Source organism: Pinus tabuliformis, chromosome 8 (genome assembly GCF_031772625.1).
Source record: "Pinus tabuliformis cultivar Carrire ecotype Pingquan chromosome 8, CPIR1, whole genome shotgun sequence".
NCBI classification, from domain to species: Eukaryota; Viridiplantae; Streptophyta; class Pinopsida; order Pinales; family Pinaceae; genus Pinus; species Pinus tabuliformis.
Window position 1 is genome coordinate 929,632,880 of NC_142294.1, and position 26,251 is coordinate 929,659,130.

A 26,251-nucleotide genomic window follows, 5' to 3' on the forward strand; every position below is an offset into this window, starting at 1 on the left:
TTGATGATTCTAGAACACCATTATTAGTGAATGGGTATCGACTTCGTTTGTATCAACAACCTATTTCTAAAGAGGATTTCAAAGCTACTTGCATGACAGACATACACTATGCCTTTTTGGGGGAACCGGCTATCCCTCAATGCACTTAATTTTCTGTTTATGTATTTATTTTTAGATTAGATTTCTTAACTAATAATCCCTGTCAAGGGTTGCCATGTTACAATTAATTATTTTGCAGATCTTAGCTTTGGAGGGTGGCTGAAAAGAAAAATTCCAATATAGGAAGAACTAATTTGCGGATTGGAAAGCATTGCCATGTCACTTCAGATCATAATTCATTCCCTCTTACATTTCCTGTTGTTGAAACACCATTTCCTGTAGCTGAAACACAATTTCCTGTTGCTGAAACACCATTTTCTGTTGCTGAAACACCATTTCCCGTTGCTGAAACACCAAATCCCACTGCTTAAACACCAATCTTTTCCATTTTTCCTAAAAAGCACCAATGTCCCCATTTTTGCTCCCGAGAATGAACTATTACTTCGATAGAAACATATCATTCTTTATTCAAAGGAATCAGCCATTTATCCTGTTAATAATGTCCCTTCACTACTACCTCTTGTGAATAATAAAAACCTTGTGTATAAAAACCCTCATACCTTACAGACCCTTTCTATAATGATCATCGACCTATTAAGGATGAGATAACACTTTTCGGCGCAACAACCAAAGGTAAATGTAAAGGTATGTGTGTTTAAGTGTGAATATTAAATTGTAGTTAATGAGGAGATAATTAACACGACTGCCGAAAGCGTCGTACCACCAACCATATCATTCAGCCGTAGTTGGGGGGGATTACTGAAATATCGTAATCATTATATGACACGCCGATCACCGCCATCTCTATTCCTCGCGGTAGTATCTAATCCACCTCGTCTATACCTTATCACGTCATAATTTCATTTGTAACGTTCTGCTCTGTTTCGACCTCAGCAACTCGGCTCTGCACTTTGTATTTTGTCTAAACTAGTAACTATGGGAGGAGATGCTGTTAGACATGGACCTGGCTCGACGACATTACTGGAACTCTACCAGGAGGCATACCAAATCTTTCTACAAGCAGGATGGGTGGACTACTTCAGAAGACTTCCAGATTTTGATTCACAGTAGGTTCTGGAATTTGCATGCAATTTGAGGGAAGGATACTCCACTGTCAGAGGGGTGCGAATTCCAGCAACAGAAGAAGACATAGCACAAGTTTCGGGGCTTCCAACTAATGGTATTCACTGGTTCAGCACGAAACATATCATTCTGTTGGGTCCCTATAATACTAGCGATTACCCCATTACTATTGTAGTTATACCCCTTATTAATATTGTTGTGCCCCTATTGCCCCCATATTGTTATTACTGTGCCCCATAGAATCCCTCTATTGTTATTTTTGTGGCTTTATATTATTATTGTTAGGTCAGCTGGATTATATTGTGACTCCTTAGACTCCTATATATAGAAAGGAGGTTTTGTCATTTGAAGCATCTAAGAATTGTTCATTTATGTAATGTAAAGGAGGTTTCCCCCTCGAAGAGACTGAATTCTAAGGCGTTGATCCATCTTTTCTATCTTTTCTTGAGTTGGTTTCATAACATTTGGTATCAGAGCTTTGGATTCTAGGGTTTCGCTGATCCAAATAGGTCATCGTGGCATTTTTGTTATAACTTTTTTCTGTGACGTTTCAGAATTCACAAAAAAAACCCATTTGAGAAGAAATTTCACTGAACCTTGGGTCTGAATTTCAGAACATTTCACGCGATATTTGCGGAGATATGATCTGAGGAAGTTGGTCTTTTTGCAGACTCTTGAATTACATTGAAAACAAGTGACCTGGGGAAAATCGTCATAACTTTCTCTCTGGGGATCAGATTGAAATTTCGAAAGAAGGTACAGAAAGAGGACGGACTGTAGTTTCGTGTGTACATTTTTCAGATCCAAAGGTCGAAACAGTGACTCGTGGAATGTCGTACAAGTTCGCTCTACTGAACTAGTCTATAATCAAGTCACGGTGGGAGATTTCGCATAACTCTTCCTTGGAGAATCCAATTTGGGTCAGACTTGTGGCATTGGAAAGAGGACACAGAGGGCTACTATAAGACACAAATTCGTAACTAGATGATCGAAAAGTACAGAGATACATCAGAGGCAATATCGAGCTCTTACAAAGTGAAAAAAGGTGTGTAGATTTTCTTAAATTTTTGCTTAAGCTTGGTTTGAAAATTTATTTTGAAGGAATTGAAAGGGCATAATAGAGAATTATTATCGGTAACTGATGCCTCGAGGAAAGAAAATGCAAACACCTAGTAAGGAACCTGAAAGCTCTAGCATGACTCATGAAGAAGAAGAAATGCTATATGATATATCAAAATTACAAGAACAAGTGCAATGAGTGTCACCTGCACAAAAAGCAACAGAATCTAAGATGGATGGTTTAAGGAAAGATGTAGAAGCTAAGATGGATGGTTTAAAGAAAGGTGTAGAATCTAAGATGGATGGCATGGAAGCTAAGGTGAATGGCATGGATGCTAAAATTGATGGCATGGATGATAAGATGGAAGAATTGAAGATAAATATGAATAAGTTGCTACAAGAAATGGTCACTAAGGGTGAAAGGGTACTAAAGGAAACTCATGATGAGAACAAAAGAAATGTTAATCATGATTCCATAGACTCTAATGTTGGATCAAAGACTCACCATGTTCCAAAAATCGACATGAGGAAGTTTGATGGCAAGGATCCCGCCACATGGACATTACAAATGGAGCAATTCTTCGATCTCAATAATGTGCAAAACACACAAAAGGTACGTATGGAAACTTTATATTTGGAACCAAATCAGCTTGTATGGTATCAGTGGCTTTGCTCTCGTAAACAATTTATCACTTGGGCAATTTTTACGGAGGAATTGATAGCACATTATGAGGATACAAAAAGCAACACTTTTTTTAGCCAATTGATAAGTCTCAGACAAAAGGGTTCAATAATGGAGCACATTGAGGAGTTACAAAAATTGAACATAAGGGTAAAAGATATTCCAGAGGAGCATAGGATTGATGTGTTCATAGGGTCTTTAAAGGATAATATCCAACATGATGTTCACCTTTGGGAACCTGATTCATTAGAGAAGGCATCAGGTTAGCAAGAAAAATGAAAAGCAAAATTATGGCAACCAAGGAGCATACCACTCAAAACTATAAAGATGGAAGTGTTGTTACCCCTAGTCTTCCACAACCTATAAGGTTGACACCACAATAATTGGAAGAAAAAAGAGCAAAAGGGCTTTGTTACAGTTGTGATAGAAAGTACACTAAAGGTCATAAGTGTGCTAAGAAGAAATTATTCTACATAGATTGTGAAGAGGAAGAAGAAAAGGAGAAAGACAGTGCAAAAGAAGAGGATATACTCTAGGAACAAAGCCTAGATGAAGAACAAATAAATCCGACCATATCTTGTAATGCATTGGCAGGAATTACCACTCCTCAAACCATCAAGATACAAGGACAAATCAAGAAGAAAAAGGTAATAGTGTTGATTTATTCAGGAAGCACACACAATTTTATTCATTGTAAGGTAGCAAAAGAATTGAATTGCTTCCTATATCCAGCACCAGAGTGTCAAGTGATGATTGCAAATGGAGGAACAATAAATTGCTCCAGAAAGTGCCATAATATCAAGCTATCAATGGGAGAATATGTATTGACTAGCTCAATGCTTTCCATTCCAATGGGAGGTGTTGATGTTGTACTAGGAGTCCAATGGCTACAATCCTTGGGTACAATAGATTTTAATTTTCAAGAACTTTTCATCAAATTTTCTACGGAAGGAAAGGAAGTTGAATTAAAGGGTATTTCAAGGAAAACAGGAAAGATAATCAGCTCTAATGGTATGAAAAAGCTTCTAAAAAAGGAGCAAAGAGGTGTAATTGCATAGTTATGTTCACTAGATGTTTCCACATCGGAATCATCTATTTCTCCAGATCTCCAAAAAGTCCTGGACAATCATTCCAAGGTATTTGAGACTCCCAAAGGTCTCCCACCTATGCGTGATCATGATCATGCTATTCATCTGATTCCAGGAAGTGTTCCTCCAAACATCAGGCCGTACAGATATCCCTATGTCCAAAAGAGTGAAATTGAACGTATGGCTGCAGAAATGCTAGAGGCTGGTATAATTCAACTGAGTCAAAGTTCTTTCTCTGCTCCAGTAGTATTGGTGCACAAGAAGGATGGATCATGGCGCATGTGTCCGGATTATAGGGAGCTCAACAAGCTCACTATTAAAGATAAGTACCCCATTCCTGTCATTGATGAATTACTGGATGAATTGCATGGATCAGTTTACTTCACCAAGTTGGATCTTCATTTAGGATATCATCAAATCAGAATGAAGACTGAAGACGTTCCGAAAATAGCATTTAGAACTCATGAGGGTCATTATGAATTTTTGGTCATGCCTTTTGGCCTTACCAATGCACCTTCAACATTTCAAGGTTTGATGAATGCAATTTTCAAACCATTCCTTAGAAAATTTGTGTTAGTATTTTTTGATGATATACTAATCTACAGCAAGCCTTGGAAGGATCATGTTGAACATGTTGACAGGGTGCTACAATTATTGGAGGAGAAACAATTATATGCAAAAAGATCCAAATGTTTCTTTGGAGTCCAGGAGGTAGAATATCTAGGTCATATTGTATCTCATGAAGGAGTTAAGGTAGACCCTACCAAAATTAAAGCCATTAAGGAGTGGAAAATCCCCACATCCATAACGCATCTGCGAGGATTTCTCGGGTTGACAGGGTATTATCGCAAGTTTGTTAAGGATTATGGGAGAATAGCAGCACCTCTAACAACATTATTGAAGAAAGATGCATTTTCATGGACTCCGGAAGCAACAAAGGCCTTTGAACATCTTAAAGAGGCAATGTGCCAAGCACCGGCCTTAGCTACACCAGACTTCACAAAAACCTTTATTGTGGAATGTGATGCTTCAGGAAATGGAATTGGTGCTGTTCTAATGCAAGATGAAAGACCCATTGCTTTTGAAAGTCGTCCAATCAAGGTAAAGTTTTTAAGCAAAGCTATTTATGAGAAGGAAATGTTGGCAATACTCCATGCACTTAAGAAATGGGGACCCTACCTAATGGGAAGACACTTCAAGGTAAAAATGGATCTTGATAGCCTTAAATACTTTTTAGAACAAACATTATCCTCTGAAGAGCAGCAAAAGTGGGTCACAAAGATGTTGGGTTATGACTTTGAAATCATCTACAAAAAAGGGAAGCAAAATGTGGTGGCAGATGCACTCTCAAGAAAGGATGAGGATGTGGAAGCATTGTTGTGCGCCATTTCTATTATCCAACCAGATTGGATAAACGAAGCAAGGGAGGAATGGAAGAATGACGAAGAAGTGTGGGCACTTATTCGAAAGTTACAACAAGATTCCAATACGTCTGATAGATTTAGCTGGAAAAATGATTCGTTATGGTACAAAGATCGCTTATACCTCTGTAAGAATTCCCATCTAAAACAAAAGATTCTTATGGAATTGCACACTTCTCCCTTAGGAGGGCACTCAGGATTTTTAAAAACTTACCACAGGGTTAAGAAGGAATTTTTTTGGGATGGCTTTAAATCAGATATTCAAAAGCTTGTGGCGGAATGTTTGGTTTGCCAACAAAAAAGTGGAAATAATTAAGACACCGGGTCTATTACAACCTTTATCCATTCCAAGCCAATGTTGGGAGGAGGTTTCAATGGATTTTATCATAGGTTTACCCAAGTCTGAGGGAAAGAGTGTCATCATGGTGGTAGTTGACAGACTTACAAAGTATGCACACTTTTGTGCATCATCACATCCATTTAAAGCCAATACAATTTCTATTGCATTTATGGAAACAATTCAAAAGCTACATGGAAACCCAAAGATAATTGTAAGTGACAGAGATCCCATTTTCACTGGAAATTTTTGGACAGAATTATTTTCTTGTCTTGGTACTCAGTTAGCTCATAGCTCATCTTATCATCCTCAATATGATGGGTAACTGAGATAGTAAACAAATGCTTGGAAGGATATCTTCATTGCTTTGTATCTGATAAACAGACACAATGGGTCAAATGGTTTCCTCTGGCTGAATGGTGGTATAACACTTCCTTCCATACAGCGACAAAAATGACCCCATTTATGGCACTTTATGGGTATCAACCACCATCCATCACATCATATTTAAGAGAAAATTCTAAGGTTCAGGCAGTGGAACATCACATCGAACATCAACAACAAGTCCTCCAAATCTTAAAGGATAACCTCCCGTTGGCACAGAATAGAATGAAACAACAGGCAGATCAACATCGCAGTGAAAGAAGTTTTGATGTAGGTGATTTGGTATTCCTACAACTACAACCATATAAGAAAATGTCCCTCAAGCAAGCTAAGAAGGACAATAAATTATGACCAAAGTATTATGGTCTGTACAAGGTGTTGCAAAAGATTGGTACTATGGCATACAAATTGGAGCTTCCTGCAGCTTCTCGATTGCACCCAGTTTTCCATGTTTCATGTTTAAAGAAGGTTATAGGCGACAAGCTCCCAGTTCAAACAATATTGCCAGAACTTGACGAGGAAGGAAAAATTATATTGGAACTGGAAGCAGTCACAGAAACAAGAACTTGAAAGCTACAAAATCGATCAATTTCAGAGTATCTTATCAAGTGGAAGAACTTATCCGCTGAAGATTCCACATTGGAGGATGAGAATTTTATGCAAAAGTATCCAGAACTACTCAAGCGTTGAGGACAACACTTTTTTGAAGGAGAGGGGCATGTTGGGTCCCTATAATACTAGTGATTACCCCATTACTATTGTAGTTATACCCCTTATTAATATTGTTGTGCTCCTATTGCCCCCATATTGTTATTATTGTGCCCCATAGAATCCCTCTATTGTTATTTTTGTGGCTTTATATTATTATTGTTAGGTCGGCTGGATTATATTGTGACTCCTCAGACTCCTATATATAGAAAGGAGGTTTTGTCATTTGAAGTATCCAATAACTGTTCATTTATGTAATGTAAAGGAGGTTGCCCCCTCGAAGAGGCTGAATTCTAAGGCGTTGATCTATCTTTTCTATCTTTTCTTGAGCTGGTTTCATAACACATTCTCAATGCACATCAAGATTTCCTGTTACCAGGGGAGCAGGTGGAAACCAAAGGCAGGGGTGTTGCACTTCGATCACTACCACCACCATGGCCAAAGGTTGCAGAATTTGTTAAGCATTATTTCACCTGCGAGGGCCGTTATTAGGTAGTCTACCGACATGACTTTTTTTTATTAAATCATTTGTGGCATGGTCGTCTAATAAATATGCCCTATTATCTTCTTGGTTGTCTAAAAAATATGGCACACTATACCGTGAACGCAAGGCACCAACTCCTCTGCCTCACGCACCATCGTTTGGTCCAACTCCTAATAAATAAAGGCTTCGTCTGCACAATCCACCTCCCCTCAATAACCCTCCTCAGCAAGCTGAGGAAAATCCTCAGAAAAATGAAGAAAATTCCCAGCAATCTGAGGAAAACTCCTAGCAAGCTGCTGAAACTCAGCAACCAGTAGCAGAAACATCCCAATTGAGCACTAAAAATCTGCAGCAGACCTCACCCCCTGGTAAAGCCGAACCATCCACCCCCATAGTCCATATCCCCACCGATGATTCAGATGATGATACCCTCATCACTTTCCTTAAGAGGAAAAAGCAACAAAAGGTGTAACCCCACTAAAGAGAAGAGCCAGGGCCTCAGTTAAGAAAGCCACCATTTTTGATAATTCCCCTACCCTGAGGAAAAGTGCTCGCAAGAGAAAAACTACTGTCTCTCCTGATTCCCTACCACGGCAATGAACAATGTCGTTTGTAGCAACTGAGGCCATTATCCCAAATGCCCCACCTATCATTCTAAATCCTCGTATCCTGCATAGCCCTGAACCTTCACCTTCCTCACCCTCAGGTGCCGAAATGCAGAGTTCACGATTTTGTGACATCATTTTTCTCAACAGAGGGAGCTGCTCCACAAGAACCATCTACTGATACATCTAAAGTAGACACCCAAGATGATATAGGGCATGTGGCTGTTACACAAGAACCAGCCACTGACCCAACAGGTGCCACACAAGAACCACCTGTTGGCAAACAAAAAGAAGATGACCTAGATGTGGCTGATACACAAGAACCAGCCACTGACCCAACAGGTGCCACACAAGAACCACCTGTTGGGGAACAAAAAGAAGATGCCCTAGACGTGGCTGATACACAAGAACCAGCCACTGACCCAATAGGTGATACACAAGAACCACCTGTTGGAGATCAAAAAGAAGATGCCCTAGGTATGGCTGATACATAAGAACCAGCCACTGAACCAACAGGTGATACAAAAGAACCACCTGTTGTGGACGCAAATGATGAAGTTAATGCCGAACAACAATTATCTCCTCCATTGGAACTTGCAACCACAGAAGCCCCGATTACTTTAACCTCCCTGCAGGAAGAAAATGAGTTTTTGAAATAAAAAATTAAAGCTTATCAGCAAGATTTAACAATGGCTAGGGAAACCTATAAAAAGGAACTCAATCTGTACATGTTAGCTCAGGTAGCATCTGCAGCTGAAAAGAGTGCAGAGAAGGATCAATACAGTGAATACATGTGCAGTGAATGTGGTGATATCTATACTCAAGCAGGATATAAGATAATTGCAGTTTTGTTGACTGGAGCCAGTCTTGTTATAATAAAAAAGGAACACCCTACTGTTACACAAGAACTAGCAGGGTCTTCAAGAATTTTAGAGGAAGAAACAGAACCACCCTGGCCTACCCAAGTTGTTGATGAACTAAAACCAGAACCAAAGTCTTTTACAACTGTGTATACACAGACTGAACCTTCCTGTGTCAGCAATGCTCACACATAGACTTCCAGTTTTTAAGAACTAAGCAACACATGGAAGACTGAATATGAGCTCTCCTAAGGAAAGGCATTTTAGCAACAGAAGTCATTATGGCTCAACTATGCATACAAAAATTTGGAAGTACTTGAACAGTCTCGTGCACAACATTAGGAGAATAAGAAATTAAAAGCAAGATTGTACCTCATTTTTGACTTGGTCCAGCGGTTACTTGCTACAAGGAAGCCCTATTTTAACTATTCTATATTTTTCAGAGAACGCTTAGCGTTCCTCCAATTAAAAGTAATCAAGGATGGAAGACCCCACTAGGTCTCTACACCACAGCAATTTATTGAGACTTTTGCAGAAGCACCAAACACTGACCAGAACTTGCTCTGTGAACTCTATCTTCACAATGAGGCTATGCCTCAAGATAGAAAGATTATTTTACTTCCTCTTTGTGGTGAAATCCAAATAAGAGCCTTTATTTCCTTCTTGGCCAATCAGCTTACTTGACAGAAGGCTTTTATGTCTACAGCACACAATGAGGAGAACTGTCTTCTCTGGATTCGTTCTGAACCGCAGAATGCAGCCATCTTCATTGCAGAACATCAACGAATTCTACGAGAACCAGGGATGAACGATCATATTAGGAAACTGCAAGCAACAGTCTTGGAAGACTACCAACATTATGTGAAAACTAAAGGAGCTCTGGCTATAAAAGCAAATAATCTATTCTGGGAACACTGTCCTAAAGAAATACAGGAATATCATCCCTACAATCCCCTCAATCTTCAGGCAGCGATATCACACATACCTGATTATGTTAAATGCATTAGACAGTCTACTGAACGGTGGATTGCCTACCATTTTCATTTCCCTCTCTTATGGCTTCCTAGAGAACAATATAAGGCTCAATTTAAATTGACCAAACATGAAGAGTTGGCAGCATGGAAAAACTTCAGAGTGTCCATGGGTTTAGAGACATGGTTGACAACACCTTCTACAGTTACTGCATAAGCAATTTACACTGTTCATCCTAGTATTCCGACTCAGATTCAGAGTAGACGTTGCATGCGGACATGCAACATTTTCAGTTGGGGGGGATGTTAGGATCCCATATTGTCTATTTTCGACCTTATATTTTGTCATTATATTACCCTCTTCCACCCTTAGTTGAAAGCCTTTGCTAGTGTTTTGACTTAATCATCCCAAAAGGTATATAGTAACTCTCCTTATTGTTATCTGTTTAATTATTCAACACATAATCTTGAAGTTGACTAAGTTGTGGAACAATTGTTGAAACTGCCTAACTGGCACGACCACATTTTGCAGTTGCTGAAACAACAGAAACAACGCAAATCGTGAAGCTGAAACAGCAAGAACAGCATGAACCTCGAAGCTAAAATAGAAAGAATAGCGTACGAACTTCGAGGAGATAGTTGAGATTTGCGTAACAAATCTGCAACAACAAAGGAGTCTGACCGATTACTACATTGATCGTAATGATCATGATCCACATGAATCTAAGAGCATTCTGTTAACAAGAACTGATTTTCCTATTTTTGGTACAAAGGGTTGAACTAGAATGTATAATGAAAATATTTTGTAATATATGTCTCCTCTATAAAGAGGAGACATCTACATTAGAGAGGGATATAGACGTATAGAGAGAGGATGAACAGTCTGTAACACAGGAATTGCAGTGAAGGGATGAGACTGAATCTTTCTTGTAATATGGTATATTGACAAATGAATAAAGTTATGTTCTGAGTATTTCATCTTAGTTTTTGTGTCCTGGGGAATCTTGTGAGAAGGACAAGGCCCACCTTCATCACAAGATTCACCCATCTTCTTTTTGTTGTCTGTTGTGTGTGATTTCTGTTTTATTCACGAGTAGTGCTTCTAATGATATTTTACTTTTGCTGAGACTTTGTTTTCCTTTTAACTGATTGATGATGTATATGAGTGCCTCACTGGTGATTAGGATTTACAGAGTGTATTGGTGAACTGGATAACAGAGGCAGGTGTTGAAAGTCCTTACTCTGACGATAGGGTCCTGATCCTTTGTTACAGGACAGCCATCACTCCCTTTTGCGGATTTGTCTTCTTTAATTAATTATCTGTTCTTATTCCATTCCTGCAACAGGCTGTAACTGCTGTAACACAGAGTAGGGGTTTAATAGAGAGTGAACTGTTTATACTACAGCTTTTAATACTATTAAGATTGAGTACATATAGTACGTAGTCACCTTTTGAATAATCAGACTTTCCCAGGTTGATAATTTATGTGGCACTCGACTGTTTTATTAATAAAAAATTAAAGTTACCAATAGTTTCCAGTAACCTCGTGATTTCTCTAAATGGTTTTAGTGTGGGTGGTTTCGGGTTAAACAAACTATTAACCATATCGCTAATAGCCATTATAGGAATTTCATTTAACATATCAAAAACATGTAATCTGCAGTTGTAAACAACATATTTAAACATAGGGATCTCATACTTATCTTAAAATTACTAAGAACCATTGTTACCTCATTTCATTTGATACATTATCATTTGAGGCTTGTTGTGAGATTATATAACCATTTATTTTATTTAACTTATTGTTATCTTACATTCTAGTGAAATGTTAAGGTGAGCTAGTGAAATAACCATATGTGCATGATAGGAGTACGAGGGATCATTTTGATATAAACCATAGAGTTTGTAGCCATAGTTTGGCTGTGATAATTCCTAAGTGTGTGTATGCATTCATGTATTATGAAGGTTTCTATCTATTAGTGTTCTTATGTTAAATTTATCTTGATTTCATGTGGTTAGCTTGATGTAGTAAACCTTTCATTTCCAAATAATGAAATATGAGGTTGGAGGTGTGCTAGGAGAGTGAAGATATTTGTGGAACCAAGGTATGTGCAAAGGTAGGAGGTGTGTGGAGCTAAGACGAGTGAAGAGAGTGGTATGAGTGAAGATAAGAGATATGGGTATAGAAGGTTTGTGTGAGTAGGAAATGTGTCAGATCAAATCACCTTGGATTCTCTCTCTTTTTAATTCCAACAACAAGATGATGCAAACCTCTCTCTAACACAAGCCAACAATGACCTATGATTGAAATATCATATGAAGTCTCTTCATTTATTTATTCTTCACTCTTTTTTTTAGCTATTTTCAGCTTGAAATGCACCATTATATGCAATAGCTAGAAGGATTCTTTATATTCTTAACATCTTGAAGCTAAATATCCTGTTTGGTTTCTCACTAGGAAAGCTAGAGGATGCCATTTTTAGAGTATGTAATCATATGTTGTCACATTGTAAAGTCTATATATATATATATATATATATATATATATATATATATATATATATATATATATATATATATATATATATATATATATATATATAGATACACACACATAATTAAAAATACTATAAATTAATATAGACTATGTAACATTTACTATATATAATATAATGGTAATTCAAGTATTATTATTATTTTAATATTTTCTCCTATTTTAATACTACATAATATTAGGGTAATTTAATTAGAAATGATGTGTTATGGAGTATTACGTAAACTACAAGATCTAAGGTGCAAAACTCCTTTATTAACTCATGTCTATATCGTAGAGGTTGGAATATTCCATGTTTTATGAGTCTAGTTTCTAATTACTTCAAATTCCTAAGAAAATAAAAGTATTAACTAATACTTAGCACTATATAATAAATTTCTATTTTCACTAATTTTTATTAAGAAAATTTATATATATATATATATATATATAGAGAGAGAGAGAGAGAGAGAGAGAGAGAGAGAGAGAGAGAGAGAGAGAGAGAGAGAGAGAGAGAGAGAGAGAGAGAGAGAGAGAGAGAGAGAGAGAGAGAGAGAGAGAGAGATTTTTAAAGTTAAAAAATATATATCTTAAAGAATTAATATATACATTAGGGTATGTTATATAAAATGCCTTCAAACGGCGACTTAAAGCTAGAAATTGTACATTTCACTAGTATCAATTGCAATATGAGAGCTTAGTACATTTCCAATTTCAATGTTGGGCATATTTTGTGTAGTGAACCTTCCAAAAATACATAAAAATCCAAAATACAAAAGGGAGAGGAGTGTATATGTGGTACAAGCTAAATATGAGAATTCTAGTGCAATGTAAACTAAAGAAGTTTTGAAGAAGGAGAATGTAAGTAAAGTGGGAAAAAAGCTATTGTCTAAGAATAGTAATCCTAAATGTTGAATAGAGTTTTGATTAACTTAGAGAAAGAAACTAAAGAACTAACTCAGAAAGGAAGTTTTTCTTCAAACAATGCGCAAGTCAAGAGGTAAGTGTTGCACGGTTGTAATTTATAGTGGTACCATAGATAATATTGTTTATATGAAGATGGTAGAGAATCTATATTTAAAAATAGATCCACATCCCACCCCTTACAAAATTTCATCACTGTAAAAAGGTTAGCAAGTCCTAGCGGATGAATAATGTAAGGTGCATTATTAGATTCCTATAATTGAGCATGAATTCTTTTTCTATGTGAAGGCTATGAATTTTTCTCATTTTTTGTTGTGAATTCCATGGCATTTTGATAGGAAATCTATGAGTGGTGGTAGATGTTTAATTTTCCTTATGCCCTAAATCTAGTGTTAGGCTAATCGCACACATAAACACACTACGAACCCTCAACTTATGATAACTTTGCATAAAAAAAATCCTGAGGACTGAAATTAATTAAGTGCATAGATATTTGAACCCAAACCTAGATTATTTTATTAATCCATAAATAAAATAATCATTGAGCTCCCATAAGAGGGGTCACGCCCCATGATCACTAGTACAACTAGTATACATAGAATACATAGTATACAAAGAAACACTTCACTATCCACGATCTTCTCACTATGAAATTGATCCTCCAATTACAATGTAAGTTAGCTTCCAAGTAGGTCTTCCAATCACATTTAACTAATTAATTACACCGTAAGGCGTTTCCTTATGAAATGAACACCCCCAAATGGCCATTTAGCACAAGTCTGTACCATCCGATCAAATGTTAGACGATTCAAGCATAATGTGCCGTCAGATTAATATATTTTTAACACAGTTTCACAATTTTAACAATTTCAATACCGTTTCAGTTTCAGTTTCAATACCGTTTCGGTTTCATCATGCATGTTACAGGGTTTTTGGATTTGCTGGTTTGAAGAAAGAGGAAAGGCCCCCAGAAACCTGAGCAGTAAGAAGGGTTCGTGAAACCTTCACTAGGTTTTTTCGGAGGCAGAGCACCCGGGGAAGAGTTGAATGAGCGACAAAAGAAATTTTCAGCAGCCTCCCATATTGTAGGGCCTCTTATTTCTGTTAAATTATTACTAGTTTTTCCATTATTATGGGCATAGACATACAGAGCACCATCTTTTCCCAGTATGATCCCTGAGGTTATCTTTTGGAGCTTATTTTACTTTTAGATTCTGTGATGAATGAATTACGTATTAGTTGCCTATCTTGTATTTCTTTAACAGAGCAATATATTTGATCCGTGATTTCCGTATCTTCTGGATAAGAGTACATGGTTCGAGGAACATCCCAGCCATGATAAACCTAATAGAGGCCTCCAGAGGGGTTGGAAAATATGCCCTGCACCTCTACATTATGCACCTAGTGTAGTTGTCCGAAAGGTCTTCTACCATCATGATGGTTCACAAGGCAAGGAAAAATGGTCTCTCGTTTTGGAACCACAACCGATCAGAAGAAGACCAGATTGTGGCTGCATTCGAGGCGTATGGACAGCTGAGCAAAGTGGCGATTAGACCCATGATAGCAATCTCTCAATTTCAGGACATGCATAATGATATCTGCAAAATTGTGGACCAGAAACGGGCCGCCATGATCGTCCTCCCTTTCCACAAATACTAGTGCGTTGATGGTGTCCTGGAGTCTGTGAACCTAGGATTCAGGACGGTGAACAAGAAGATATTGAAGAACTCACCCTGCTCAAGTGGCATCCTGGTGGATAGGGGCCTCGGGGGTCAGTCCCAGTTGGCCCCTTCCAATGTAAACCATAACATTGCAGTTCTCTTCTTTAGAGGTCCAGATGATCGTGAGGCTCTGGTGTTTGGAAGAAGAATGGCAGAGCATCCAGGCCTTGCTCTCACAGTCATAAGGTTCCTGCCTAGAACATAATTCAACGACACTCTCGTCAACCTTACTCCTCTGCCCGCCCATGAGCATGAGACACAACAACAGTACAAATTTTCCACTGCAGAAAGGAATAGAGAGCATGAGAGTATTGTGGATGAAGATGCCTTAGTACCTATCACGAAGAAAACTCACTCATCTAATGGTAGTGATGCAGGGAAAACCATTGTGTATGAAGAGCAGGTGATCAGCAAAACGGTGTATTCAATTCTGGCAATTGCAAAGAACAACAAGTACCACATGTTTTTGGTGGGAAGGGGGCATTTTCCATCCCTGCTAGTGGCAAACTTGGCAGATCAAACTGTGGACTGTCTAGAACTAGGTCCAATTGGGGATTTGCTGGCCTCACCAACTGTTCCAATTAGTGCATCAATATTAGTGATTCAGCAACATGATGATATTCATACTGATGAAGCGCCCTTCTCAAAAAACGTTGACTCGACAAGCGCTATCAGCATTTAATCTGCCTGAGTCTCCTCACATGACAAGGTATGATCGCTTAGGCTTGATAACTTTCACTTTTGTTTATCTTCCTTACTATTTCCATATAGGTAACAATGTCTCGAAAAATACTCTTGACTTTATTATTTTCAATTGGTCTTTTACAATATCTTGGTGGATCCACCTCTAAGATAGCGTCTTAAAAGTTTCACGTACTTCCTCTCTAACCCAATGAACCTATCACTCTAACATAATTAAACACGAACTATAAAAGACATTTTCAAGTAGATCCATAAAGTAACCAATCGTTCTGCTAACAGCTGACTAATAACTGGGCATAACCTTGCTAACTACTAGACATGAATTAATACGGTGGTATCCCCTCAGCTAGGCTATACAAGAGGGTATATAAGTAGGGGTATTGCTCTGATTTATGGCTTTCTCAATATGGAATGAGCATGGTTTCCACTGTCTGCTCTCTTAATATGGAATGAACATGGTGTCCACTGTTTTCTTCTGATATATAGTGAGCCTACTTTGCAGGTCCCAAGTTAGTTGTTAACCTCAAGGATCATACTGGGAAAAGATGGTGCTCTACCGAAGGATCTGCTGGCAACAATGTTGTGAAACATATACATTCAGCAGTGCTGCATCATGCAACATTCCCACTGCCAGCAATCATGGTCGATACTTTTAAACCCACCTCAGTGGGATTAATTTTGATGATAAAGACCAAACATTCTTACCTAACTTAGAAAGAAATCCCTTGCTGCTTCTCAGACAATGATGGAAGAATATTGTACATATTCTGCTAGATTTTTCTACCATCTAAATATATTTTCTTCTTTCTCTAGTAATATCAAAGTGCATCTTACACAAAGAGCAACCAGGAAGCTGCATCTAACAAAAGGTGATTGCATGTAGTACATCTTTAACTTATTGGAGAGGTGGCATGTACATCTTATTGAAATAGTTATTTGTCTACTAATGTTATAATACAAAAAGGTCATGGAAATGCTATAGTATGGCCTCCATTTGGTCTGTTTTTGGATGTTACATGGTGCGACTGACTCACTCGCGACGAGCGACAATAGTTAGAATTCAGTCATTGATACATCAGAAATACGGCTATGAAAATATGATGTTAATGAAGCAACAAACAATTCTTAATTGTCCTTATTTAATAATGGCCTTCATGGTTGTATTTATGGACTATTTCTAAATTCGATAATTCCTACTTATCCTCTTTGGAATGCCCAAGATTCTCAATTGTAGAAAAAAAAAGATAATGCCAAATTTGTAGGGTTCATACAGAGCTCATCGTAGCAATCCCATGATTCTTTGTCTATTATGAGTATTTTTCCATGCATAAGTATTAAGAACAGTTAATATAGGCACCTCATTCCAATGCCTTTGGCAGTGGGCATCTGGAGTGATTTCAGTTGTTTTCTACTCAATCATTCTTAAATTTCTCATATACCTGGTATAGATGATGTTGTATGTATTTTGTAGATGCTAGGGGCAGCATACATGCCAGCCCCATAGCAATCTGATTGTTCTCACTTGTTTTCTGCGTTTGCCTCACCATGCTTGTACTAAAGAAACTTGTGCATAGTATTGGCAACATTTCAGTTTATTGTATGACAATGGGAATGTTTCCTTCGATTAGAATTATTCCCTACTCTGTGCTACCCTATCATGCATCTTTACACGGGTTTTACCTCAAATCTGAGTATGATATGTTACTTGAAATAGCTGGTTGTAATGGAAGAGTTGCTATTTCTGCTCTGTAATGTAAGGTACACCTGAAATCTGACAATGATATATGGTTACACATATACGTAGAACTTGGCCTCGTGCTAAGTACTTGAGGGAAATTTTTACCAATTATAGAATCTAACCCTAAGCTCATTCAAGTGTAATCATGATGAATGATTGCATGGCTGGGAAATGGTACCTTCTGTAGAGTTGTTTTCAGTTTACTTTTCCAAGATTTCAAGGGATGTTTTGATGAATGATTATAGCATATTAAATGGTTAGGATATGGCACTTATCTAAGATATTTTGGTATTTCGGGCATGATTTTGTTCTATTTTCAAGAGAAAATGCATGCTCAGTAGAAGAGACCTATCAGTTTATTGACACTGCTCAGTATTTCAGCTTGCTTATCCAAGATATTTTGGTATTTTGGGCATGATTTTGTTCTATTTTCAAGAGAAAATGCATGCTCAGTAGAAGAGACCTATCAGTTTATTGTCACTACTCAGTATTTATTAAGGAAACAATTGAAGGATAAGGCATGGTAAACATGAGCCCTCAAAATGGTAAACTCTTCGGTAAAATCTTCATTACAAGGGGCTCAGTATTCTGGCTCTAGATGTCTCCACTATTTAGATCCTCAAATATATATCTGCATATATGTGTAAGTAGCATCTCAATGCATTGCACCCATGACTGTTGTCAAAGAGACCATTTAGCAATCCGACTCTCACCAACTTGCTATCTGTGTATGAGTTGAGGGAGTATGTTTAGCCAGTTAGATGGTCTTCTTCTAATAGAAGCCAGTGTTAAATTATTACTAGTTTTTCCAGTATTATGGGCATAGACATACAGAGCACCATCTTTTCCCAGTATGATCCCTGAGGTTATCTTTTGGAGCTTATTTTACTTTTAGATTCTGCGATGAATGAATTGCGTATTAGTTGCCTATCTTGTATTTCTTTAACAGAGCAATATATTTGAACCGTGATTTCCGTATCTTCTGGATAAGAGTACATGGTTCGAGGAAAATCCCAGCCATCATAAACCTAATAGAGGCCTCCAGATGGGTTGGAAAATATGCCCTGCACCTCTACATTATGCACCTAGTGTAGTTGTCCGAAAGGTCTTCTACCATCATGATGGTTCACAAGGCAAGGAAAAATGGTCTCTCGTTTTGGAACCACAACCGATCAGAAGAAGACCAGATTGTGGTTGGCATTCGAGGCGTATGGATAGCTGAGAAAAGTGGTGATTAGACCCATGATAGCAATCTCTCAATTTCAGGACATGCATAATGATATCTGCAAAATTGTGGACCAGAAACGGGCCGCCATGATCGTCCTCCCTTTCCACAAATACTAGCGCGTTGATGGTGTCCTGGAGTCTGTGAACCTAGGATTCAGGACGGTGAACAAGAAGATATTGAAGAACTCACCCTGCTCAGTCGGCATCCTGGTGGATAGGGGCCTCGGGGGTCAGTCCCAGTTGGCCCCTTCCAATGTAAACCATAACATTGCAGTTCTCTTCTTTAGAGGTCCAGATGATCGTGAGGCTCTGGTGTTTGGAAGAAGAATGGCAGAGCATCCAGGCATTGCGCTCACAGTCATAAGGTTCCTGCCTGGAACATAATTCAACGACACTCTCGTCAACCTTACTCCTCTGCCCGCCCATGAGCATGAGACACAACAACAGTACAAATTTTCCACTGCAGAAATGAATAGAGAGCATGAGAGTATTCTGGATGAAGATGCCTTAGTACCTATCACGAAGAAAACTCACTCATCTGATGGTAGTGATGCAGGGAAAACCATTGTGTATGAAGAGCAGGTGATCAGCAAAACGGTGCATTCAATTCTGGCAATTGCAAAGAACAACAAGTACCACCTGTTTTTGGTGGGAAGGGGGCATTTTCCATCCCTGCTAGTGGCAGACTTGGCAGATCAAACTGTGGACTGTCTAGAACTAGGTCCAATTGGGGATTTGCTGGCCTCACCAACTGTTCCAATTAGTGCATCAATATTAGTGATTCAACAACATGATGATATTCACACTGATGAAGCGCCCTTCTCAAAAAACGTTGACTCGACAAGCGCTATCAGCATTTAATCTGCCTGAGTCTCCTCACATGACAAGGTATGATCACTTAGGCTTGATAACTTTCACTTTTGTTTATCTTCCTTACTATTTCCATATAGGTAACAATGTCTCGAAAAATACTCTTGACTTTATTATTTTCAATTGGTCTTTTACAATATCTTGGTGGATCCACCTCTAAGATAGCGTCTTAAAAGTTTCACGTACTTCCTCTCTAACCCAATGAACCTATCACTCTAACATAATTAAACACGAACTATAAAAGACATTTTCAAGTAGATCCATAAAGTAACCAATCGTTCTGCTAACAGCTGACTAATAACTGGGCATAACCTTGCTAACTACTAGACATGAATTAATACGTTGGTATCCCCTCAGCTAGGCTATACAAGAGGGTATATAAGTAGGGGTATTGCTCTGATTTATGGCTTTCTCAATATGGAATGAGCATGGTTTCCACTGTTTGCTCTCTTAATATGGAATGAACATGGTGTCCACTGTTTGCTTCTGATATATAGTGAGCCTACTTTGCAGGTCCCAAGTTAGTTGTTAACCTCAAGGATCATACTGGGAAAAGATGGTGCTCTACCGAAGGATCTGCTGGCGACAATGCTGTGAAACATATACATTCAGCAGTGCTGCATCATGCAACATTCCCACTGCCAGCAATCATGGTCGATACTTTTAAACCCACCTCAGTGGGATTAATTTTGATGATAAAGACCAAACATTCTTACCTAACTTAGAAAGAAAGCCCTTGCTGCTTCTCAGACAATGATGGAAGAATATTGTACATATTCTGCTGGATTTTTCTACCATCTGAATATATTTTCTTCTTGCTCTAGTAATATCAAAGTGCATCTTACACAAAGAGCAACCAGGAAGCTGCATCTAACATAAAGTGATTGCATGTAGTACATCTTTAACTTATTGGAGAGGTGGCATGTACATCTTATTGAAATAGTTATTTGTCTACTAATGTTATAATACAAAAAGGTCATGGAAATGCTATAGTATGGCCTCCATTTGGTCTGTTTTTGGATGTTACATGGTGCGACTGACTCACTCGCGACGAGCGACAATAGTTAGAATTTAGTCATTGATACAGCAGAAATACGGCTATGAAAATATGATGTTAATGAAGCAACAAACAATTCTTAATTGTCCTTATTTAATAATGGCCTTCATGGTTGTATTTATGGACTATTTCTAAATTCGATAATTCCTACTTATCCTCTTTGGAATGCCCAAGATTCTCAATTGTAGAAAAAAAAAAGATAATGCCAAATTTGTAGGGTTCATACAGAGCTCAGCATAGCAATCCCATGATCCTTTGTCTATTATGAGTATTTTTCCATGCATAAGTATTAAGAACAGTTAATATAGGCACCTCATTCCAATGCCTTTGGCAGTGGGCATCTGGAGTGATTTCAGTTGTTTTCTACTCAATCATTCTTAAATTTCTTATATACCTGGTATAGATGATGTTGTATGTATTTTGTAGATGCTAGGGGCAGCATACATGCCAGCCCCATAGCAATCTGATTGTTCTCACTTGTTTTTTGCGTTTTCCTCACCATGCTTGTACTAAAGAAACTTGTGCATAGTATTGGCAACATTTCAGTTTATTGTATGACAATGGGAATGTTTCCTTCGATTAGAATTATTCCCTACTCTGTGCTACCCTATCATGCATATTTACACGGGTTTTACCTCAAATCTGAGTATGATATGTTACTTGAAATAGCTGGTTGTAATGGAAGAGTTGCTATTTCTGCTCTGTAATGTAAGGTACACCTAAAATCTGACAATGATATATGGTTAAACATATACGTAGAACTTGGCCTCGTGCTAAGTACTTGAGGGAAATTTTTACCAATTATAGAATCTAACCCTAAGCTCATTCAAGTGTAATCATGATGAATGATTGCATGGCTGGGAAATGGTACCTTCTGTAGAGTTGTTTTCAGTTTACTTTTCCAAGATTTCAAGGGATGTTTTGATGAATGATTATAGCATATTAAATGGTTAGGATATGGCACTTATCTAAGATATTTTGGTATTTCGGGCATGATTTTGTTCTATTTTCAAGAGAAAATGCATGCTCAGTAGAAGAGACCTATCAGTTTATTGACACTGCTCAGTATTTCAGCTTGCTTATCCAAGATATTTTGGTATTTTGGGCATGATTTTGTTCTATTTTCAAGAGAAAATGCATGCTCAGTAGAAGAGACCTATCAGTTTATTGTCACTACTCAGTATTAATTAAGGAAACAATTGAAGGATAAGGCATGGTAAACATGATCCCTCAAAATGGTAAACTCTTCGGTAAAATCTTCATTACAGGGGGCTCAGTATTCTGGCTCTAGATGTCTCCACTATTTAGACCCTGAAATATATATCTGCATATATGTGTGAGTAGCATCTCAATGCATTGCACCCATGACTGTTGTCAAAGAGACCATTCAGCAATCCGACTCTCACCAACTTGCTATCTGTGTATGAGTTGAGGGAGTATGTTTAGCCAGTGGGATGGTCTTCTTCTAATAGAAGCCAGTGGTGGTTGCTTCTTAGTAAGAAATGTGGATGACACTCCTTTTGATTGATTCTATGGTCAGAGGGTTGCCAAAAGTTATCATATACCTGGTATAGAGGATGTTGTATGTATTTTGTAGATGCTAGGGGCAGCATACAGGCCAGCCCCATAGCAATCTGATTGTTCTCACTTGTTTTCTGCATTTGCCTCACCATGCTTGTACTAAAGAAAATTGTGCATAGTATTAGCAACATATCAGTTCATTGTATGACAACGGGAATGTTTCCTTTGATTAGAATTATTCCCTACTCTGTGCCACCCTGTCATGCATCTTTACACGGGTTTTACCTCAAATCTGTGTATGATATGTTACTTGAAATAGCTGGTTGTAATGGCAGAGTTACTATTTCTTCTCTTTAATGTAAGGTACACCTGAAATCTGACAATGATATATGGTCACACATATACATAGAACTTGGCCTCCTGCTAAGTACTTGAGGGATATTTTTACCAATTATAGAATCTAACCCTAAGCTCATTCAAGTGTAATCATGATGAATGATTGCATGGCTAGGAAATGGTACCTTCTATAGAGTTGTTTTCAGTTTACTTTTCCAAGATTTCAAGGGATGTTTTGATGAATGATTATAGGATATTAAATGGTTAGGATATGGCACTTATCCAAGATATTTTGGTATTTCGGGCATCATTTTGTTGTATTTTCAAGAGCAAATGCATGCTCAGTAGAAAAGACCTATTAGTTTATTGTCACTACTCAGTATTAGTTTATTGTCACTACTCAGTATTTATTAAGGAAACAATTGAAGGATAAGGCATGGTAAACATGAGCCCTCAAAATGGTAAACTCTTCATCACACAGTAAACTCTTCATCAAAGGCGGCTCAGTATTCTAGCTCTACATGTCTCCACTATTCAGACCCTGATACATATATGTGCATATATGTGTAAGTAGCATCTCAATGCGTTGCACCCATGACTGTTGTTAAACAGACCATTCAGCAATCTGACTCTCACCAACTTGCTATCAGATTTTGCAAAACTTTTTAAAAGACAAATACCTTGTTATTGAAGTTCCATCTTCCAAAACTTTAGCTGTTGGAAAAGCAAGCAAGAATTAATGGCTGGAAAAGGTCTCCAATTATAAGAGAGATATGATATACATAAGAATATATAAAAGGGCTGAAACACAAGTTGCTCACATAATAAGAAGCACCAAACAAAAACATAAACCGTAAATCCTCTTTTTCCTTCACATTAAAAATGGTATTAAGTTTGATTCCATAAAATGTTACGAGTTCAGGGCCCAAGGGCTAAAATCTCACATCAGGGGACACAAAAAATAAAGCACCCCTCTATTGGATAGAGGAAAGGAAATATACACCTCTACGCAGTACTTCTGTCCTTGTTTCCTTGCCAGGACTTTGCTTTGTGATACCAGAATGCAACAAAAGCATTTCAATTATAAGCCAACATTCAAAATGAGTCCACTATCAAAAATGAAATGGAGTTGGAGTTGAAGCTGAGCAAAAAGACTTAGAAAATTAAAAGGCTCAAGCAAGAGATGCTGGTGGCAATCTAATATAAAGATCTTCTTATACACATAATTTTGAAAGCATGTCATTGTTCACTGTTACTTATCAGCATATATCATTTACCGACTGATGGTACTCCTTTGCTTTTTCAGTGGCAATTAAGTTTTTGATCAATTCTGCAGCCTAATGCTGAGAGTAGCATCCGTTTTTGGACATGTCATCGATCAGGCGTCCCTCGGAGCATAGCTTCACCACAAGATACAGAGTATTTGCATCTTCATGAATAACATTCATTGTGACAACATTAGGATGACCAATTTGTCCCATCCCAATTCTCAGTCCATTTTTTTTAAAAGAAAATTAGTCTTTACTTTGCAGGTTCGAAAATAACTAGGATGGATGTTCATGTCCTCCCCATGTTGAACGTAAAGAGAAAGAACAAAAGTAACAAAATTGAGAAGCTGTTCTTGTTAAAAAGTTGAACTGGAACAACATTTCTCCAGTTGTAAATATTGCCTTTGCATCTAAATTCATTGTTTTTTAGGAAGATGTTTGATATTGACAGCTTACCAGTGCAACTGTAGCATGAGTAGCCAATATGAGAACATCAGCAGAGGAGACGATTCCTCTGCATCTGTTCTCCAACAAAGCTTTTATTTCATCTATCAAATCAAATCCTTCTCTGCATGTTATCTTCGGTGCTATTGATCAGAACAGATTAACTTCATGAACACATGTCTATTACCTGGCATTACAAACTTATCTTCTGTCAGGTGGCACGGCAGCACTGTTCCTGCAGATTCTTACAGTCTAGATCCACTGCTTCAAATTGGGGCGCCTCAATAAAATTACAAGTATTTTATAATTTTAATGTAAATTTTGAAATTTTTTATTACTGAGAAAGACGAGGATGGAGAGAAGCCTAACTCTAAAGTCTACACTTCAACCTCCTCTTCCTGGAAGACATATTCTAAGAGTATCAGCGTCATTATAAGAACACTCAATATTATGAAAACAGTCTGTCCATACTATGAAAACAATATATGGTGGCTCATCTCTCGTTACCCATAACTATAATATAAAATTAGCACTACAGAAGTAAAAAGATGAACATGGATCATCTTCACCATGGATGAATGAATGAAAAATAAAGTGAATTAACAAAAAGAGATTGTGCTCAACCAGACAAGTAGCGTTGGCAAAACGACATAGATGATAATGAACATCACAATATTGTGGGATTCACTCCAAATTATTTCATATGACAATACACATTTCCCTCATGAAAGATATGACAATGGATATCACAATTTTCTGGGATTAATTGCAAGTCATTTCATATGATACAGATTTCTCTACTGGGATTCATTGCAGTTCATTTCAAGTGGTGATGGATATCACAATATTTTTGGATTCAGGGGGCTTTTTTTCATTGTATAGGAACAACATTTCTCTTTCCTTGCCGATGGCTAAGTACTGCAAGGGATTGATTGATTACTTTATGAATTGATGCCCTTCTTTTACAGAGACATAATTGGGATCTATTTCGTTGTAATGAAATATTCTGATGCTCATTTATTTTGGATTTGGATTTCACATTGTTGTTGTTTTGGGGAGAGTTTTCCCTTATCACATTTTCGCCTTGAACTTGGGGTGAGTCTTTGGGATTTCTACATCTGGGTGGAAACAATATCCCTCTACAATTGGTTTTTTCTACTTAGATATGTTATCTATTGAATAGTCGTATTTGTAATTTACAAGAAGTTTCATGGTGTTGTTTATGGTTATTTTAATTTTGACTTAAAAATACACGCATATATTTCCTTCCATTTTCTTATGCAAAAAAGAAAATACAACATGTTGGAAAAAAATTATGTGCGAATGTTATTCCAGTGATAGTAGCATGGAGTTGGTCTCCAAAGAAAATTGTATTCTAGGAGCTTCAATTTCATTTCTTGGAAGTTGAAATCATATTTTGAAAATTTAAATCCAGGAGCTTCAACTTCATATATTGGAACCATATTTTTAGTTCAAGAGCAAATAAGATACAAAAATTTGAGAGTAACCCACTAAAGTTGAAATGGCCCTTACAGAGTTGATGTTCCATTCCCCAAGGAGAGAGTTTTGAACACATTACAATGATCTATCAAACTGAACTTTAATAAATATCATAAAGGTAACCTTAACATGACTTGATCAAGAAGGATGTTCAGAGATCACTATCATTATAATTTTATATGGAAGGAAACCATTAATAATTTAAAATTGAAAACTTTAATATTTGAAATTACAAAAGCCCTTACTTTCAACTCCCAAGAGTATTTTTTAGAAAATTGTAAATAGCGATGGATAAGAGAAATTTGTAAAGGACAAATGAATCTGGAAAATACAAATTTGCAACTCCATGGGATACCTGGTTAACTATGTGGACTAGGCGAAGACAAAAAGAACCATGTGTGTCATGATTTCATACAATATCTTTCAACTTGGATAAAAAACCAAAATATGGCTTCTATTGTTTACTGGCTTCCTAGTTCCCTTCCTTTTTTTTTGTAACTAGTATAACGTTGCTAGATTGCAATTGTTTTTCAATGTTAATTTTTGGTGTTTTAGTTTGGAAATGCATTTATATAACAACTTTGGGCTTGAAATGTCAAACTATACAATGAAAATGGTGGATATTTGC